General features: G+C 35.8%; 1 pseudogene; it reads left to right on the top strand.

The window, feature by feature from the left end:
- Positions 1–616: 616 nt before the first annotated feature.
- Positions 617–6,302, top strand: LOC111998358 (flavin-containing monooxygenase FMO GS-OX-like 3; annotated as a pseudogene).
- The last annotated feature ends 7,376 nt before the right edge of the window (positions 6,303–13,678 follow it).

The following is a 13,678-nucleotide window of genomic DNA, read 5'->3' as shown; positions in this document are numbered from 1 at the left end:
CTAGCACTCACTGTGTGGTGTTCTTCAGCATTAGAGGTCTGGAAGGTTCTGGAAAATAGGTTCTCCTCCATTTCCAGGTCACATGTTATGAACCTTAACGGTGAGCTTCATAATATCAATAAGGGAGCTGATTATGTAGATCTATATTTGCAGAAGATAAAAGTTGTTAGAGATAAATTGTTGGTTGTTGGAGTAATTGTGGATGATGAAGAATTGCTTCACATCACTCTCAAAGGACTTCCCAAGGAGTACAATGCCTTTAGGTCAGCTATAAGGACCAGGAGTACTCATGTGAGTTTTAATGATCTTTCAACTATGCTCAATGCAAAAGAGGAGTCTCTAAATGATGGATCTGAGATCAAAGATACCATCTTTGCTATGGCAGCAACAACTACTCCAAAGCCTAATAACCATGGCGATTAACAGAGGAAGAGGTAGAGGTCACTTTAATAATAGTGGTGGCAGAGGTGGTAGAGGATCTAATGGACCATCTCAATTCTCTCCTTTCAATCAATTTCAGTAAGCACAATCTAATTCTAATGGAATTAAGTCAGAAAGGCCAATCTGTTAGATTTGTGGACAGGTTGGTCATTTGGCCCTAGATTGTTACCATAGGATGGATTATGCTTATCAAAGTAAGCATCCTCCTACCAAGCTTGCAGTTATGGCCACTGCATCCAATGCTTATCTCACTCAAGATCAGTCCTGGCTTGCTGATAGTGCTACAACAGATCATGTCACATCCAATCTTAGTCATCTTAGCTTCCCTAAGCCTTATCAAGGTCAAGATCAGATCACTGTTGGCAATGGTCAAAACCTTCCTATCACTCACCTAGGTAATGCTTCTATTCCCCTTCCTCACTCTGCATTTCATCTCAATAATGTGCTTAAAGTGCCTTCTATTGCATCAAACCTTACCTCAATCCATAAAATCTGTCATGATGATCAATGTTGGTGTTTGATGAAAATATCATTTCCATTCAGGCCTTAGCCATGGGGAAAGTTCTATACCAAGGCAAGAGTGAAGATGTTGTTTGCCCCATCTATCCTCAAAAGGCTTCTCAGCTCTCTTTGTCTCCTAACACTTGTAATAGTGTTTTTCATGTTTTTGTTTTCAATAAGACTCTTTGGCATTCGAGACTTGGGCATCCATCTGACCAGGTTCTCAAACATTTGTTTCCTAATGCCAAATCTGATTTGAATAAGTGTACCTTTGTGAATAATGATTGTACACACTGTTTGTATGGTAAAATGCACACTTTACCCTTTCCTAAGTCTTTCTTTATTGCATCATCTCCTTTTGAGCTTATTCACTCTAATTTGTGGGGTCCTGCTCCTATTCCCTCTATTAATGGCTTTAAATACTACATTTTGTTCATTGACCATTTTACCAGATTTACATGGATTTATTTGCTCAAATCTAAGTCTGATGTCTTTACTAAGTTTGTTCACTTTAAAGCCATGATTGAAACTCAGTTTTCTGCTAAAATTAAGACCTTTAGGTCTGATGGTGTTGGTGAGTACACCCTAATGCATTCAAAACCTACCTCTCACAACATGGCATTGTTCACCAAATTTCTTGTCCATACACTCCTCAACAGAATGGTTTGGTTGAAAGGAAGCATAGACACCTTATTGAAACCACCATCACTCTTTTGTCCCAAGCTTCCATGCATTCCTCCTATTAGTGTTATGCAGTTCTCACTGCTATGCACTTGATCAATCTTCTCCCTACATCTGTTCTTGCCTTCAGTTCTCCCTAGTCTAAACTACATTCTTTACATCCTGACATTTTTCAACTCAAAGTGTTTGGCTGTGCTTGTTATCTGCATCTCAGACCTTACACTCCTCATAAACTTGCTCCACGAACCACAGAATGCATCTTTCTTGGTTACCCTACAGGCACAAAGGGCTACTTATGTTTAGACTTGGCCACAAACCACTTATATACTTCTAGGAAAGTCATCTTCAACGAATCCAAATTTCCTTTTTCTTCTCTCACCACTCACTCTTCTCCTGCTTCCTCCTCTTCTTTGTCTTCTGATCTTTCTTGGTTCTCAAATGTGTTGTATCTTCATTCTACCAATCAACCCTCAGTTCTAGGTCCATATGCTATCACTACTCCTTCCACCACTGGGCCTACTGCCACTATATCTGATCTTCATACTTTGCTTCCACATTCCAATTCTGATACTCCCTCTCCATCTACTCCTTTAGATTCACTGCCTTCTCAGCCTGTCTCTACATCAGATATGTTACCTCCCTTAATTACATCCTTGTTTATTCCTCCATCAGACCCTTTACTTGATCTGCCTTCTGCTCAACCCTTGACCACCACAGCCTCTACAAATCACCATCCTATGCAGACCAGGTCCAAGAGTGGTTTCTAAACCTCATCCCAAATTATGTTACAAGGCTGTGTTGGACTATACCTTTATAGAACCTCCCAAATTTGACTGTTACTTTAGATCTCACTCCTGATATATTAAAGCAACCTACACCTTATGATCAAGCCCATTATTCTCTCAGAATTAAGAGTTCATGCAAATGTAAGTTGTGAGATTTATTATTCATTTGACAGTCATTAGGAAAATAATAAATCTCACAGCGGTCCAGTTCAATATGTCTTAACTCTTAAAACATATTAACACATCAACCAGAAGTCTCCACTTCCATGATCAAGACAAATCATCGTGGTTGATATGTTATAATCTTCGCAGATGAAAATGCCCAATTTCATCACCGACGACGAACTATAATTCTGAGTTTACAAAGAACTTGTGATTTATATTTTCTGTGACTTTTCACATAAATCACATACTATACATCTCATGGACTAAATGATAATGTCCGAATATTCATGTTACCATTATTTCAGATAATAATAAAACAAATTCATTAAAAACAATATTAAGTCATACATAATATCATACACAATGTTAAACTTAATATCATATATAGCATCATACAATAAGATTTAAGGGCACTAATCCTAACATCTATCTCAAGGTACAAAGCCAAATTAGTGGCCAAAGGCTTTCATCAACAGGTAGGCATTGACTTTCATGAAACTTTTAGTCATGTCATCAAGTCTGCTACTGTGAGGCTTGTTTTAGCTATTATTGTTAGCTGCAATTGGAGTTTAAGGCAGCTTGATGTCTCAAATGCATTTTTACATGGATATCTTAAGGAGGATGTTTATATGTAGCAACCACCAGGCTATATGGATTCTCTTCATCCTTCATATGTGTGCAAGCTTCATAAATCCTTGTATGGTCTTAAACAGGCCTCTAGAGCCTAGTTTGAGAGGTTCACCTTCCACCTTCTTCATTTGGGATTCACTGCTTCTCTAGTTGATAGTTCTCTCTTCATCTTTTAGTCCTTAGGCACCATTATCTACTTCTTGTTATATGTTGATGACATTATTGTTACAGGCAATAGTGCTTCTCAAGTTGCTCATCTCATCACTGTCCTCAGTCAGGTGTTTGAACTCAAGGACTTGGGTCCCTTAAGCTATTTCTTAGGGATTCAAATTTCTCATACTAAGAATGGCATAACTCTCACTCAGACTAAGTATGCCTCGGATGTCTTACATAGGTTCAATATGGAAAATTTAAAGCCTGTGAAGACTCCTTGTTGTTCCTCTTCTCGTTTGGTGTCTCATTTTGGTATTCTAGTCTGATCCCACTATGTATAGAAGTATGGTGGGTGCTTTTCAGTATCTTACATTTACCAAACCTGATCTGACCTTCAGTGTTCACCAACTTTGTCAATTCATGAGCAAGCCCACCTTAGTTCACTTGGAAGCTGCTAAATGTGTCCTTAGATATCTCAGGGGCACTTTGCATCATCGTATTTGCTTCTCATCTGGCCCCTTGTCCCTCACTGCTTTTTCTGATGCAGATTGGGCAGGCGCGCTGTACATTTATAATCCTGTTTTGCTTGTTCAGGAGGCACTATAAAACTTTTTTAGACTGAATTGAACATGAGACCTTTTATCTGATCAAAGCCAATCACCTATATCCCCTTAACTCCCTACTAGGGGAATATCTTCTGCTATCATAGGACCTTGTATCTATTGTATCACATATTTTTCCTGAAAAAACTCCATTCAATAAGTTTTGTTGCTCCATATTTAACTCTCCGAAACATGATGGGAAGTTTAGTATTGCCGCCAGCCAAATTCTTTTATTGAATCTTACCATATTAAATAATTCTCTCCTTCTAGACTAGACATTTAAGTATCAGAAAATTCCATTAGTTTACTTAACAAAACAAATTCTATTCATCTGATATTAGCTTATTAGGAAATGTGTTGAAACTGGTTAAGGTAGACACAGTCTGAAAATTTAACATTGCCCCTGAATATGGCATGCCTTTTTTTTCTAGGTAACTAAATTTTACTTTTATAACTAATCTGCATAGTGCTATACTGAGCTAAAATTTTGCAGACCAGTCATGTTTTTTTGCAATGAGTCGGGGCCGAGGACATGTACGTAGACAATGTTCAGTAATTAGGACCTACCACTTACAGCTCATTATATTCTCGGTTTCAATTCTTTCCCCGCACAAGTGATTAGCCTGCCTTATCCATTCTTGCTTTCTACAGGTTGTAGTTGTGATAGGGAGTTCAGAAAGTGCATTTGATATTTCTCAGGAAATAGCCACAGTGGCCAAAGAAGTCCACATTGCAGCTAGAACGGTCCTAGATGGTGTATTTGGAAAGCAACTTGCCTATGATAATATGTGGCTTCATCCTATGGTAAGTCCTCAGTCCTCACCCACGGTGAAACTGAGCGGCTATTAGAAGAAGTCAACAAGTACTTCCTCCAACTTTTTAAATTTTTATTTATTTAGATATTCCTACTTATTAGGGGAACATTATTTCACAATCTTCTTTCATATAAAAATAAGTAAAGAGTATGTTAAGAAAGTATATGTATATTTTCTAAAAAAGGATTTTGTTTGGGGCATTTAGAAATGTAATAGAAGACTAACAAAAAGGGATGAGAGGTATGTTTCTGTGACTCCGGGACAGGCTAATTGGAGGTACTATGTACTAACCATGATTCAACCATTGCAGATAGAAGGTGTCAATGAAGATTGTTATGTAAATTTTCAAGATGGGAGTTTTGTCATTGCTGACATCATTCTACATTGTACAGGGTATGCTGCATACTCCAATAAATTTTTCCTTAGTTTTGATTTACGACCCAAATTGCCTTTACACAAAGTTTCATATTGAGTGTAAAATTCCTGAATGAACCAAAAATGAAATACTAAATATATGGTAATTAAAAGTTGTTTATCTTTTTTAAGGTACAAGTATCATTTTCCTTTTCTTGAAACCAATGGTGTCGTGACTGTGGATGACAACCGTGTGGGGCCATTGTACAAGCATGTTTTTCCACCAACCTTGGCCCCTTGGCTTTCCTTTGTCGGGTTAACATATCAGGTTTATCCCTACTTAATTTAGTGTCCCCTTGTTCATGGTTGGATCTTTAATTTAATCTTATTACATGGTGGAAGTAAATTTTTGTATTTGGTTGGTGCTAGACTATTCCTTTCCCCATATCTGAATTACAAAGCAAGTGGATAGCTGGTCTTTTATCTAATCGATTCACGCTTCCTTCACAAGAGGAGATGATTGAAGATGTTGAAACCTTCTACTCATCACTTGAAGCTTCTGGCACTCCGAAGCGATATACTCATCGTGTGGCTAATATCCAGGTAATTTTGGTCAAGTCAAAAGCCTACAATATGGCGGATTTTCATTTTTCCTTATTTAATTTTTTTCATGCCCGCATTAAGTATGGTGGCGTATGACCCATTTTCAATATAATCAATGTTAAATTATCCCAAACTAGCAATCTACAGACCATAAGGGTGTCTCAATACTGACTTGCACCTAGTAAAATCTTCCTTGATTATTAGTAAAAGAGCAGCTGAGTTAGGGGAGAAATCTTATTTGGGATGTTATTTTCTAGGTAGGGTACAATACATGGCTTGCAGGTCAATATGGATGTCCTGCATTTGAAGAATGGAGAAAGCAAATGTGTTATGAACTTATGACACTGTCAAGCGCAGACTCGCTCAACCTCGGTCTTACCGCGATGAATGGGAAGATCGACATTTGGTTTTGCAAGCTCAAAAGGATTTCATCAAGTACACCCCAAATCAAGTTAGTGACATATACGTCTCTCAGTAATCAAGTTTCAAGACTCACCCTTTTCCACTATATCGCACTTGCTAGAACCCCAGTCAGCCTTCTATTGTTGTCTTCTATTCCCTTGGTTTAGTCATTGTTCGGAGTTTGTAATGTAAGTTAAGAATAGTGAAAATATGTTCCTTTGAATTGAAATTGAATAATGGGATTACTTTAAACATAAACTTTTTTAGTAATTTAATAAAAATCATGTTTATATATATATATATATATATTTATTTTCTTTGTTTGTGTTTGTTTATTTAGCAAAGAAGTCAAGTGTAAGCATAGGTTTAAGATTGATCATTAAACAGGCCAAACTTTGTCATAATAACATGTTCGTGAACAAAGTCTGGTATATAAGCCATGCATGAATCTTTTGCATATATATTTCAAATTGATTCATATATATATATATATATATTAGCCATTTGTTTCAATAAATTTGCACTTTGGCCCTCTCAACTATATTACTAATCTTTGTAAAGGCTATAAAAAATTTTATTGATCTAAAATCTAAAATAAATTTAACAAGCCCAACTATAAAATTTACCAATAGCAAACTTAAGCCCAAACAATACTCCAAAACAAACCCATGCAAGACAAAAAAATAAAATAAAATAAAATAAAAAATTTCTAAGCCGATTCTAAATTTCTAACTAGTTTAAGTGATCACTCACACACATCTGATAGCACGCAAGCACCCCAAAAAAGAAAAATACATTTCTAAATGAATGCTTATTTGGAGTTTCAACTGGCTCCGTCCCTGAATTCATGCATTCCATTGCAACAAACTTGTTTCCCAAGAATGCCGTGGTGCAAGTCATGTCTTGCATGGGAGTCACCATGCCACTTGTTCGAGTACTCAGTTTGGCGTCACCTTTATTGCCTTGAAGAGGTGTTTACCCATTCTGTTTTTTACCCATTCCATTACTACCTACACGGTTCCCCCAACACCGTAACATCATCGTCTTCAATATAATCACTTCTTAATCATGTTAGAAGTGATTCAAGACAACCACCAACACATGACCATGGTTAGCACAATTCTTGTAAACATATTATGTTAGAACCTTCCTTTGATTCCATTGTCAAGTGTTGATCATCCAGATGCAATGAACTATGTCCTGCAAAGATATTGATCATATCCAAATGCAATGAAACTTATAGTTTTGATAGACTACTAATTAATACCCCTTGACAAGGGCATAGTAATTTGTTAGTGAATAAATATATTGATGGACGATCACAATTCCCTCGGTCAAACTCCCGGTCCAAAAGAGGAGCCAACGGACGAAGGAACCACTCCACTCGGTCATTTCCCACATCCATTGGACGAAGGAAGGACCACCAGCTCATAAATAATGGCAATACGTTACAAGACTGCAATAAGTCTCTTTACCGTTGGAGAGACGAAGATCCTCTCATTAACACCACCAGGAAGTGTTACAAATACATATTTAAACCACCATTAGAGCACCCCCAACAGCTAGAAAAAGGAAGCAGGTATATATATAAGCATCTCAGGACCTAAAGGTGTACAGAATTCTAATACAAAAACTATGATATTTTAGTATCAAAACTCTTCTTCCTCCCTCAGTTATCTGACTTAATCATCGAAGGCTCTATGATAGACACCACACCAGTGCTCCCGCTTTTCATTTGTTCTTGCAGGGCTCTTGGACGATCTTGGTCAGCAATCCTACTGGACAATCATCTTGGCTGACGATCTTGGCATCATCATATATCTTTAACCAAGAACTATATATATAACCTTATCTAAAAGTCACTTTTCTTACTAATAAATGCAAATGTGAAACAACACTATTCACCAAGTGGAATTATTGCATGTATGAGAGTACCCATATTATGATATGATCACTCATTATGACCATTAATTCATTAACATGAACTACCATGGTAAACACACCAAACATAATATGTACTATAGCAACAACAAAAAAGTAACAAACAAATTCAAGTTAAGAAACTAGTAACACTCATAGTCAAGAAAAACAAAAAAACTTAAATTGAAGAAAATGGGATCATCAAAAACAATATCACCCAAATCTATGGTTAGTGGCAAGGCATTTTGTGCATCGATAATTAAAACCAACTAGACTGCGCTGATAACTTGGCTCTTTAAACATACATTAATTTTTTAGTAATTTAATAAAAGTATTAAAAACCTCTTTTTTTTGGGGGGCTCAGATAAACCATAACGTACTTTCTTACTCTTGAAATTAAATTTAAATAAATATTATAGATGAAAATTGAAGAGAGAAGGCGGACATAAGAAATTACAAGGTTTCGGTAATAACCTATGTCTACGGTGGGACTCCTTAGAAAACTACATCTTTGATATTCTTACACTTTAAATTACAATTACCCTAATAGGTATATATAGGGCTGGCAAAATTTGACATGACCCACGAACCTGACACGACACTACACGAAATTAGCAGGTTATGGGTTGAGGCTTAACGGGTTCGTGTCATATTCGAGTTGACACGGTTGACTCGTTTAATAAATGGGTTGGGTTAGTGTTGAACACATAGAACCTGTTTGACCCGTCTGACCTGTTTAATTAAATGACATTTTACCAATATACCCTTCAAACTCTAGGTATATAAACATATTAGTTGTTGTGATTTATTTTCTTTGACATATTGTGATTAATTATTTGTGATACTGGGATATGCTTTAGTTTTGAATAATTATTTGTGATACAATTACTCGTTAATTCTAAATTTTATATCAAAAATATTTATTTGTTTGTTTTTTCATAAATTCATTTTTTCATTTTGATAAAATCTGATAAACAGGTCGACACGACTGACTCGTTTAATAAATTGGTCGTGTTAGAGTTGAGGAATCTTGCCCATTTAATAAACATGTTGGGTTAGAGTTGACCTATGTAATCAAATACTCATTACTTGACACGACACAAACCTGACACGCAAACACGAATTGTCACCCCTAGGTATATATAGGAGTTGCAGGGTCTAGGGTTAGCCATGGATGGACCTTACAATAAATTGAGGTCTTGGGTCATTATAAAATAAACAAAACAATTAATATCCTTAAAACTCTCCCCAAAATTCAAGGTATATAGAAACTTGATGGTGCATTGAGTTTGGAGTATAAAGGTCCGTTTGTTTTGGGTGAAAATGATTTCAGGAAATCATTTCCGTAAAATAGGCTGTTTGGTTGGTTTTGAAAATTGAATTTTCTGGAAATCATTTTCATTTGACCGGAAAAAAGGAGCTTTGACCACTGAAATGCATTTTCGTCCCTATTTTCACTTCAAATGATTTCCGAAAAGAGAGAGAGAGAGAGAGAGAGAGAGAGAGAGAGAGAGAGAGAGAGAGAGAGAGAGAGAGAGAAGAGGAGCCCAGATCACACCGGAGACATCGCCAGCGAACCCCGAGCATCGCGCCGATCTCGCCTTCGATCGCCTTCGATCGCACCGCGTCGCTAGATCTCGCCTTCGATCTTACCTCTGTCGCACGATTTTGCCTTCGACCCACAGCCTTCGACCCACTCTCTGTGTGATTTTGATTTCTGTGTGTTTTTTTATTTTTGTTGTTGTGGTGGTGTGGTGGTAGTGGTGGTGTTTTGGTGGTTGTGGCTTTTCATTGCCAGAGTTTGCTGTGAAAAAATTGTTGAAAAATAACATTTTCAAAATAGAACCAAACACATGAAAATATTTTCTACAAAAATTTTCATAATGCAACCAAACACTTGAAAATATTTTCTTTTTCCAGAAAATAACATTTCCAAAAAATAAATATTTTCTGGAAAATATTTTACAGGAACCAAACACAGCCTAAGCTCATTAAGATGCCTTGAAAGTGATGAATAGATTTGATGAATAATAGATTAGGCACAATGTGGAATGAATTTGTTAGTGGGTTGGTAAATTTCGCATATACGAGACCTAAATGAACCAATACGAGGGGTTTAGGAGCTTTATATGAGAAAACAAACTTTGAAATCGGAATCAATTCAAAAAATGAAGCAAGATAGGCTACCTAGGAAAGGTCAACTTGGTCAACATTCATTTTCAACGTTAGAGGGCAGGCTAATGATCATAGAAAGTCAATAGTTCAATGGTGTTAGATTTGTTTCGAAATCGTTTGGCTTAGACCAAAAAGAAGATCTATAGATGTGGCAGCGTAATAAGACTAAAGGGTGACGAATGTCGTAATCACATTGTGGCTGATGTGGCAAAAATTTTATTTATCCATAGGGTGCATGCTAAGCATGGCAGTGCACGATTGGAATTCTGACCAACACAAGGTGTGTGGTTTAAGAATGACTTGATCTACTATTCCACTAAAAAAAATTTACTTATTTAAAATTGCTGAGTCAGTTTAACCATTTTTTTTTTTATCATTCGCTGACTCAGCAATTTTAAACAGATGTAAGTCATTTAATGGAATGATATATGAATGACGTAGTCCATCATAAGGACCATATAATTTCTCATGACTTAGTTGGTGGTGCATGGGTATCTTCTTCTGGCGTATATAAGGGATTTTGATGACTAATTTTTGGGGTTTTGATCACCGATTGGTTTTGGTCGCCAGATTGGCAAAGTGTCTATTGAAGTACGGTGGAGCAAATGATGTCTGAGAGTGGCACGTGGGAGAACTGTCATTGGTGCATAAGAGCACGTAGGGAAGTGTTTTAGGTTGCCTTTTTTTTTCTATTGTCATGTAAATCAACTCCTAAAAGTAGTCGAATTTTGGTGTTTGCATGGTGATTTGAGATGGCAAGGCAAGTGAACTCGACAAAGGTAGATTTGTTGTTAGCGTATATTTGTTGAGTGGTTCACAGCTTAATTGGTTTTTATTTTTTTCAATTTACTAACATGTGCTCTTAAGGCATACATTAGTAAACTATTTTAGAAAACTTTTTACGAAAAACCAAAAAAGCAATCAACTGTTTTGACAGCTTTTTCAATTCTTCATAAAAAAATTTCCAAAATTTTTCAATCCTCAAGGCACACATTAACCGGACCCTTTTTTTATTTTCATATTGGGATAATTACAGGTTACTCACCTGTGGTTTAGCTCGAATTTAACTTACCCACCCAGTTTCATTTTTGACACTTTACCTACCTAAATTTACTTCCGTTTAGTCTCTGTTACCCACCTCTGTTAATAAAGAGGGGTAAATAAGTCATTTTACTCTCATTTTTTGTCTCTCTCATTCCAAAACAAGAAAAACAAAAAAAGCAAAAGAAAACAAGATCAACCTAAGAAATAAACCCAAATTTCCTCAAACTAAGAAACCCATCCTTTCCTTCATATTCATGACTCATCGGAACACAACAACAAGCCCACCCAACAAACTCCAAATGGAAATCTACCCAACAAAATCCCAACATACCCATTCGTTGCTGTGAATGTGATTGCTTTTTTTTTTTTTTGTTGGCATAATCAAAGTGGGTTTTGTGTTGAGTGAAAATGTTGTGTGGAGTTTGATTTGATTGATTCTTCACTCAATGAATATGCTTTTCTTTTTCAATTGATGTCTTGCGTGTTTGGTTTTTCTTTCTTGGTGAGATGGGTAATGTGGGATCCTCTTGATTATGAATTTTGATCATTACCCAGTAGCGATTTTTTGTTAACACTTTGGGTTTTGATCTGTTTGGGTTTCTTTCTCTAGGGTGAGTTCCTGACTTTCTTAGATTTATGTTTTGGGCATTTGATATTCTGGGTGTTTCTTTTTTTCAATTCTTGGAATTTCTGGTTTTGTCTATAAACTTGAACTTGATACAAGAATGGGTTCAATCAGCCCGTATCAAATATGATCTTGATACAGTATATACCATAGAAATAACAAGACCAGAATTGAGATGTACGATTGCAATGTATTAGATTTGTAATTGATCAACTTCTAAATTAACTTGAAGATCTTGGTATTAGGATCTTTCGAATGATAGCTGGATGTCAGGGACCTTTATTTCCAATTTAAAGGTCTATGGCTGGAATTTGGTTTTATCACAAAATGTTTGAATCAGTTCAGATGTTCTTGATTTATCATAATTATTGATATGCTAAGATGTTCATATTGTATGTACTCATGAATTTCAAGCAAATTAGTAGATCTAACTCATGTGGATGGGAGTGTGTTTTGGGAGAGAGGAGTGTTTGATCTATTTTGGGTTTTGTTTTTGATTAAAAAAAAAAATGCGTTAGAGTAACGTCTGAAAGGGAGGTGGGGTTACGGACTAGTAACAGAGTGAAGCACAAGTGGGTAAAGTGTCAAAAATGAAACCACGGGTGGATAAGTTTAATTCAGGCTAAACCATAGGTAGGTAATCTATAATTATCCCTTTCATATTTGTAAGCGATGATGTTAGATGGTGTTTATGTGAGTTGGGTTTGGAGGCAAGTCTGAGGTTAGCTAGCAGCAGAGATGGGTTTAGGTTGAGAGGAGAACCCAAGTTGTTTTATGTGTGAATTGAGTATATGGAAGTTTGATATGGGTTTGGGAGTGAGTTGTTGACCACAGTCCAAGGTTTGTTTGATAGCTGATTTGTGATTTTGGATCGAAGTGGTCATTATTGCGGGACGAAATTTTTTTGGAGGTCATAGGAAGTAGCTCTAATACCATGTTAAAATTTAAGTGAAGTAAAAAACATTGTTCAGCAAAATTGTAGGGAGAACAAAAAGATATAGGGAGAGTACAAAGGAAATTACGTGATTGGGCCAAGCGGCCTACATTCATAGTTGAAGCCCTAAGACAGTTACATCTTTGATTTTCTCATGTATTTAATTACAATGACAATAATAGGCTGTATAGAGGAGCTATAACGTTTAGGACTAATTTTGGATGGAATTTACACTAAATTAAGCCTCAGGGACTTATGTCTTATTTAAACAAGTACTAAAAGGAGAAGGAAAGGAAAAATATAAATAAATAAAATACACCAGTGTAGGGCTGTAAATAAACCAAACTATTTATGACCAGTTTAGGTGTAGCTTAAAAAAAAAATATTTGTCTTCTTTTATTTAGCAAATGAACTAGACGTAAGTCTATGTTTATGCTCGACTAATAAATGAATCAAACTCAAACATAATAATGTCTTTGTGACCAAACTCATGATATATTGCTTGATTTTAAGTATATATAATATGAAATGTTTATATAGACTTGATATTGGATTTTGTTTTTTGTAAAAATTATGTTGATGAAAATAATTTATTAAGTTCAAATAACAAAAATCCATATATTTGATCATTTCAAATAGAATATAATTTTAATTATAATTTGTTGTTAATTAGTTTAGATTTGTTAAGGGTAAAATTTGTTAGTCATGATGTTTATTATATAAGGTGAAAGGATAAGTTAATCAAGTATCTTGTGAACAAATTTGAGTTCATTAGAAAATAAAATAAATTAGGCATAAACACATAATTTAGTTTGTTAGGTTCTAAAGACTTAGAATTTGATATATTT

The sequence above is a fragment of the Quercus suber genome, unplaced genomic scaffold (assembly GCF_002906115.3).
Source record: "Quercus suber isolate HL8 unplaced genomic scaffold, Cork oak 2.0 scaffold_46, whole genome shotgun sequence".
Taxonomy (NCBI): domain Eukaryota; kingdom Viridiplantae; phylum Streptophyta; class Magnoliopsida; order Fagales; family Fagaceae; genus Quercus; species Quercus suber.
Note: the sequence above shows the minus strand (reverse complement) of the source record. Positions and strands in the feature narration are given on the sequence as shown.